The 7634-nt window shown below is 47.0% G+C and overlaps 1 pseudogene; it reads left to right on the top strand.

Annotated features, from left to right (window-relative positions):
* The first annotated feature begins 867 nt into the window (after positions 1–867).
* Positions 868–6157, top strand: LOC120370284 (annotated as a pseudogene).
* Positions 6158–7634: the final 1477 nt, after the last annotated feature.

Genomic DNA, 7634 nt, shown 5'->3' with positions numbered 1-7634 from the left:
CTTGTTTCCCGGGCCCAAAATCGGCGTTCCACACCTAAAACCTGCCCCATTAACAGCATGATCTCCAAAGCGCCAGGGCCCACGGTTTGAGAGAATTCTGTGTCTATGTCCTCATCAGTCTCTTCGCCGCGCAGCCGTAGCTGCCTCCTCCTCACCTGGTTTTTCAGGTCTTGGTTCAGCATAGACTGCACGATAATGCGTGAGGTGTTTACAATGTTCATGACTGCTGTCTTGAGCTGAGCGGGCTCCATGCTTGCTGTGGTATGGCGTCTGCACAGTTCACCCAGGAAAAAAGGTGCGAAACGGTTGTCTGCCGTTGCTTTCATGGAGGGAGGGGTGAGGCTGTACCCAGAACCACCTGTGACAATGTTTTTTGCCCTATCAGGCATTGGGATCTCAACCCAGAATTCCAATGGGTGGGGGAGAAGCGGGAACTATGAGATAGCTATGGGATAGCTACCCACAGTGCAACACTCTGGAAGTCGATGCTAGCCTCAGTACATGGACGCACACCGTCGAATTAATGTGCTTAGTGTGGCCACGTGCACTCGACTTTATACAATCAATTGCCCAAAATCAAATTCTGTAAATTCGGAGTAATCCCGTAGTGTAGACATACCCTATGTCTGGGACCTTTCACCCAGATAGCAAGTGAATACCCACACATATGTCTGAGACCTTTCACCTAGATACATAGATTATGGAAGAATGGCACAGGGAGTTTCCAAGTCTGTACCCACAGACTTAACAGGTACACCACAAGGAAAGAACCAAAATAACCGAAGAACAAAAATAACATATCTGTGTATGATCTAATGTCACTAATATGTATGTACCTGTCATTAATACGTACAAACATACTAGCCTATGGAGTAAGTGTACCTTAACATTTTTGTGGGTGAGGAATGAAGTTTGGGTATAGGAGGAAGGATTTCAGCCACTTGTGCCCTATAAAAGAGGTGACTCACCTTGCTAGAAAAGCTATCTATTAGTAGGCTGTACTTGTTTTTAGCAAACTTTCTAAGTTCCGAGGGGACTAGGCTAAGCTTGGTTTCCCTAAGCATTTGTTCTTAGTTTTGTTTATTAGGTTTTAATTTTAAGTTAGTTAAGTAAACTCTAAGTTAGCTTTGATAGTTCTTAGCACTAGAGTCTTCTAAGCATTGCACCTCTCACTCAAGAATTGAGGAACCTGAACCGCGAGACGCGAGGCTGGTCCTGTGTCTCTTACCACCAGGTTATCAAGGAAGGGTGTGAATATATTAAGACGTAGCTGTGAAGATGCAGCACATTAAAACATTATGTCAACAAGTCAGACTACAAAATCAAGGCCACTGCAGAGTCAGAACCCCTTGGTCTGCCAATGGCTAATATTGATCAAGTTACTTGGGCCAAGATTTTTATTTAAAGTTTGTGTATACAAAACACCTGGTTCGTGCATGCAAGTCGGGATGACATGCAAAAATTTACATAAATGCAGATTCCCATCTTGCACATGCATCAGATATTTTGCACTTGCAATTCATGTGCAGAAGAATATTCATGGGTTTCTAAATGGCTGGGCCGCAATTGTTCTGTGCCTCAGTTTCCCCAATTGTGGTCATACTATTTTACAGGCTTAACTTTTTCAGGCTTAACTAATTTTTGTAAAGTACTCTGGCCTCCTTGGATAAAAGGGGCTTTAGAAGAGCAAAGCAATGTGCATTCTGATTATTTTAACTTGAACCTCCTAAAGAATGTACAGCACTTCAAGGTTAAGAGATGAGAGATCTAGGCCTCTGGTTTTAAAGATATGATTAATCCATAATTTTCTTTTGGGTTTTTTTGGGGGGGGGAGTTGTTTGTTTTGTGGTCCCCAGTGTATGAAAATGCCAGGATTTCTCTGCCACTGGCCCATGGGAAGTTGTCACTGAGACTGATGGGAAGCAGGCGCTGGCCACTTTTGATGCTGTTGTGGTTTGCATTGGACATCCGGTAGAGTCTCCTATTTCACTGGAGACTTTCCAAGGTAAATTACAGTCATATTAGGTGAAATCCTGGCCTGCTGATGTAAAGGGGAGTTTTGCAGGATTTGACCCGTCGTCTATGTAGGACCTGAATAGCAGTACTCACTCCGTCTCCGTGAACACAGCTGGACTGCTTCCAGGAGTCAGTACTATTCAGGACAAGTACGGCTTGCAGATTTGCCCTCTTAATGTCACAAGCAAAGAGTTTGTGGATAGGAGAGGTTTCAGAGTAGCAGCCATGTTAGTCTGTATCCGTGAAAAGAACAGGAGTACTTGTGGCACCTTAGAGAGTAACAAATTTATTTGAAAATAAGCTTTCGTGGGCTACAGCCCACTTCATCAGATGCATAAGATGGAACATATAGTAAGAAGATATATATAGATACAGAGAACATGAAAAGTATGGAAGTTGCCATACCAACTCTTAGAGACTAATTAATTAAGATGAGCTATTATCAGCAGGAGAAAAAAAAACTTTTGTAGTGATAATCAAGATGGCCCATTCCAGACAGTTAACATAGGGAAATCCTCACACCTTCTTGTCAACTGTCTGGAATGGGCCATCTTGATTATCACTACAAAAAAGTGTTTTTTTCTCCTGCTGATAATAGCTCATCTTAATTAATTAGCCTCTTAGGCCTGGTCTACACTAAGAAGGGGGTTCGAATTAGGGTATGCAAATTCAGCTACGTGAATAGCGTAGCTGAATTCGAAGTACCCTAGTTCGACCTACTCACCCGTCCAGACGCGGCGGGGTCGAACTCCACGGCTCCCCCGTCGACTCCGCCAACTCCTTCTGCCGAGGTGGAGTACCGGAGTCGACCGCGGCGCTTCCGGAGTTCGAACTATCGCGTCTAGATCAGACGCGATAGTTCGAACTCCAAAAAGTCGAACTCTCCACGTCGAACTGGCAGGTAAGTGTAGACGTACCCTTAGAGTTGGTATGGCAACTTCCATCCTTTTATGTTCTCTGTATGTATATATATCTTCTTACTATATGTTCCATCCTATGCATCCGAAGAAGTGGGCTGTAGCCCACGAAAGCTTATGCTCAAATGAATTTGTTAGTCTCTAAGGTGCCACAAGTACTCCTGTTCTTTTTGCACAGGAGAGCAATCCTAGTCCATGTGCCTGCCAGCTCACCTAGCAGGCTGCTGGGGGCCCTGCCATGAGGACTGCCCTGGGCAGGTGACCCCTGGCTGTGGAGCCCTGGGAAACCTAACTCAAGCCTGGGCTCTCAGCTTCATAGCAAGGGGTCTAGAAGCCCTGACTCTAACCAGGGCTCTGAGCCTGGAAATCCAGGGGTCAGTGTCAGGTCTTTCAGATTCACTGCCATGGAACTGCACTTGGGGTTAGCAGCTCTGGCGTAGCCCTACCATATGGACCCCCCTGGTGCCAGACTCCAACGCTTCCCTATTCCCCGCCCTGCTGGCTCCCCAGCATGCTGGGCAGCCTTTTGAAATGCCAACACTTCTTGCAAACCAGCACCAGCTCCTGTCAGCACTGCAGGAGTTCACTGGCTAACAACGTGTATCATGCACATACTTTGCACCTGCTAATATCGTACAGCTCGGGTTGTGTAGCTACAGAATGCCTAGATTCACCAGGGCTTGACACCAACGTCTGGCCAAATTATCACTCGGCCATTGACCTCTGAATGACAATGCCTCAGTATTCCATCTGTTAGCCCAGAATGTCTACTTGTTGCCATTCCTCCTGAGCTTACTTTGTTCCCTTCCAGAGTGCCCGTTTCTCATGCAGCGACAATGACTTGCTGTCTTGCCCTGCCCAGGCATCACTGCTAATTCATTAACCAAGCCAACTGAGATTACTATTTTCCTTGCAGGTATGAACGAGTTGAAAGGCACCTACCTTCACAGCCAGGGATACAAGAACACAGAAGGATTTCTGGGGAAGAAAGTCCTTGTGGTTGGACAGGGGAACTCTGGAGCAGATATCGCTGTACTGCTAAGTCAGAGAGCTGAGCAGGTACAATTCCTGAAATTGCTTATGAATTACTGGAGAGAGGTAACGTTTATATTCTGATGCATTCATCTATTGCCAAACCAAGCACCAAAACATCATTATACTGGGAGAGCTTTTATTGAGGCTTGGACTAATGACCCAACAGGTCTTTCCCATAGTTTTTCTGACTGCAGCCCAGATTCGGGATCAGGAGTTGCCATCGTCAAACAGCCAGCAGACCTACATGACATAGTAGGTGGTCTCAGTCCATATTTTAATGCTCCTGATGTCCAAATCCTATAAACCACCACCAGAGATGTCCCCTTCTAGTAGCAATCTGTGGAAGCGTGGCCAAATGGGCCTGGAAAATCAGTTACCCAGTTGTCTCCTGTCTTCCCTTCCCCTTCCATTCAGGATTGAGATACCGTGGCAGAGCAGGGAGGGATAAACTTGGACAGGCACTTCCTGTGCTGTGCCTGTCTTCAGGGCTGTCAATCCCAGAACCCTCCGGGGACTCCAAATTCACTATAAAAATTGAACCCTAATAATACAATCAAAGTATAACCAGCGGGCAGCTTTTGAACAGAGACAGCAACAGGTGGAAGCAGAGCATGAGCTCAGACCAGATGTTGCCAGCCCAGTAGGTGGTGTCCTCCTTTGCCAGTCTCATCCATAAGTCTCCAAACAGCGTCATCAAAGATCCGAAGAGTGGCATTGTCCTCTGAGAGGAACATTTGGAGATGATAGAGGTTTGCTTCCTTTGGTTTAATTTCACACTGAATCTGGATGAGAGAATTACACTCACTGTTGGAAGCTGAATTCTGGCTTGTCTTTCAGGCATTTCTCAGCACCACCAGGGGCTCAGGGGTGATGAGCCGCATTTCTGAGCATGGCTGCCCCATAGAGACGATGTACAATACCCACCTGACTGATGTCATCAGGAATACTCTCCCTTTCCCCCTGTTCAGCTGGATGAATGAGAAGATGAATCAATGGTTTAACCATGGAAACTATGGCTTGGTGCCCCAAGACAGCTATTTTCCACTAGCCTGGCCAGCAGGCCCACTGTGCACCTGGGGAAGGGCTAGATAATGGACCGTGCAGAGTATTGGACCATTTCTGCAATATGTTCCTGTTCAGTTTCTCATAATCTAATCTTTGGCCAAAGGATATTTTGGTGGAGCCATGCAGAGGTGAATCTGAAGGTGGAAGACCTCTCTCTCCAAGTACAGTAACTTGGCCTTCTGAATTGGAAATTACAAGACAGAGAGTGGAAAAAATCATAATTAAATATCCAGAAGGGGGCCTGTTGCTTCCCACATTATGGAGGTACATTCCGCAAAGCACTGTTGCCTGATGGTTAGAGCCCTGGCCTGAGCCTCAAAAGAGCTAGGTTCTATTCCCAGCTCTGCCATTGACCTGCTGGGTGACCTTCAGCAAGTCTCTGTGCCTCTGTTTCCCCATCTGTAAAATGGGGGGTGATGATCCTGGCCTCTTTTGAGATCTACTGGCTGACAAGTGCAATGTAAGAGTAGGGATGCTGATTGACATCATCATCCTTTAGGCTTCACTTTAGTAAAGCTCCTTCACTAGCTTTGTACCCAGCAGGATTTTTCCAGCAATCTTGGGTAGTCTTTCTGCAAACTGCTTCCTTCAGGATGCCCCCCTTCACCCAGCCATCAAGCAGCCTAGTGCACTAAAGAATGCCTGAAGATGACTGCTGTGTTAGGAATTCATGACCTTGGCAATAGCTGGATGCCATTTACCCTGCTCTCTCTTCAGAGAAAAGCGGTTGCCAGGAATCGGCCTGTTTCTTGACTTGTTCCATCCAACTCCCATTGGATAACAGGATGTCCTCTTGTCTCGCTTTGCCTCTGTACTGCAGAACCAAGAGGCAGTGGTCAGCGATGACTGTCCCAACCGTATCCTCTGTGGTGGCGTGGTGGTAAAGCCCAATGTGAAGGAGTTTACCGGAACCTCTGCCATCTTAGAAAATGGGACTGTGGAGGAGAAGGTGGATATTGTCATCTTCACCACTCCTCTTTGCCCTTGCTGGACGAGTCGATAACACCAGGTCTCACTGTATAAATACATCTTCCCTCGAATTGGAGAAACCAACACTGGCTGTTGTTGGCCCCACACAGCCACCCGAGTCTATCCTGCCAGTGGCAGAGCTGCAGGCTTGCTAGGCTGCAAGGGTCCTTAAGGGTAAGGGTCTCATATTTGATCATGGTTCAGTTGTAGCCATGGTCAGAAAAGTGATTATGTAAAAATGGTACCATCTTGTTCAACCAACCAGTCCCCGGTTGGGTCCAGAGCTGTCTCTGCTTGCTTGAGTGGCAAGAAAAATTGGTCATGGCAATGCCCACACCAGAGTGCAGTGAGGGGCCATGGGGCCCAGCTGCCTCTGTAATAGGCTTCCCTGGAGATCCCTACTCATAGTCCAGGCTGGGCCTCTAGGGGAAATACAGACCCATCTGGTGCCTGTGAGGTAGAGAAGGGGTAGAGACATCAAGATTCCAAGAAGCCGCTTCTTCAACCCCAGCTTGCTCCTTGATGACCCAGATGGGAATCCCCTGTGGGGACAGGAGACGATAAATCCTACCTCTCTGAGAGCAGGGAGAGCCCCAGTCACCTGAAGTATTGTTGGGGGTAATCCTTGAGCCCAATTTCACTCCCTCCTCTGAAAAAGCATCAGACACTTAAATACTCCAAGGGACAAGGAAAAACATGATCATCTCTAGTTCCCCCTCAGGGAGTGCAGCATGGTGGTTAAACCCAGAAAAGCCAAGCCAGGGGGAGGTTAGGGGGAGGGACAAGGATCTCAGGGGAGATGGGGAAGGAGGGAGAATGGTCAAGGAAAGGGGAGTGGTGGGGACAGGAAATAGGAGACAAAAGGGTGGAGCTATGCTGAAGTGATGGGAGAGGGAGATTGGGACTGATCAAGGAGATAGCGACCAGGCTGGAGGGGCTGGAGCAGCAAGAGTCAGTCTTGGGGTGGGTAGGAGCAGAAAGGTCTGTAACATGCTTTGTTCAGAGCCTGAACTGGAACCCAGGATTCCTGGGCTGGCAGTACATAGCTGTGCAATCCACATGATCCCACTGACTATTGCTACCAGTTAACTCTGTTAGCTCATGGCAAAGGCATGTGCACTGGATCTAAAGGTTCTAACCCCACTGTAGAAATAGGTAGCAGTCAATATGGTTCCATGTGATGGCATTTCTGTTTGTATGCTCGGCTATTGCATACAACAAACCACATTAAAAGAACATAAAGGCTTCACAATCAAGCATTCAAGAGGTAGGCAATGCCAGAATTATGGTTACCCGTGCAGACAAAATTTCTCTTCAGAATGAGTTACAGTGAGTTTACACTGCATTGCATCACAGCTTAAGGAGGAGTTAATTTTATATTTCAGAGTTATGTACATTCCCTTTCAAGTGCAGCATGGTGGCTGCCGTTCTCAAGAAACAGGAAACCAAGATGACATCTTACAGAATTCCTCCTGTCAGAGAGATGTAATTTTCAAGTCAGTTTTGCCCTGAGTTCATGAAAGAAAAATCACTTGGCCAGTTCCTTTTTAGTGGCTACTGTGCAGAACCATCCAATTCTTCAGTCCAGCAGCCATGGTCCTGTTGCCCCTTCAGTTCTGGCTGAACGCAGCA

Source organism: Mauremys reevesii, linkage group 8, assembly GCF_016161935.1.
Source record: "Mauremys reevesii isolate NIE-2019 linkage group 8, ASM1616193v1, whole genome shotgun sequence".
NCBI lineage: Eukaryota > Metazoa > Chordata > Testudines > Geoemydidae > Mauremys > Mauremys reevesii.
The sequence above is the reverse complement of the archived record's forward strand: the minus strand, read 5'-3'. Positions and strand labels throughout refer to the sequence as shown.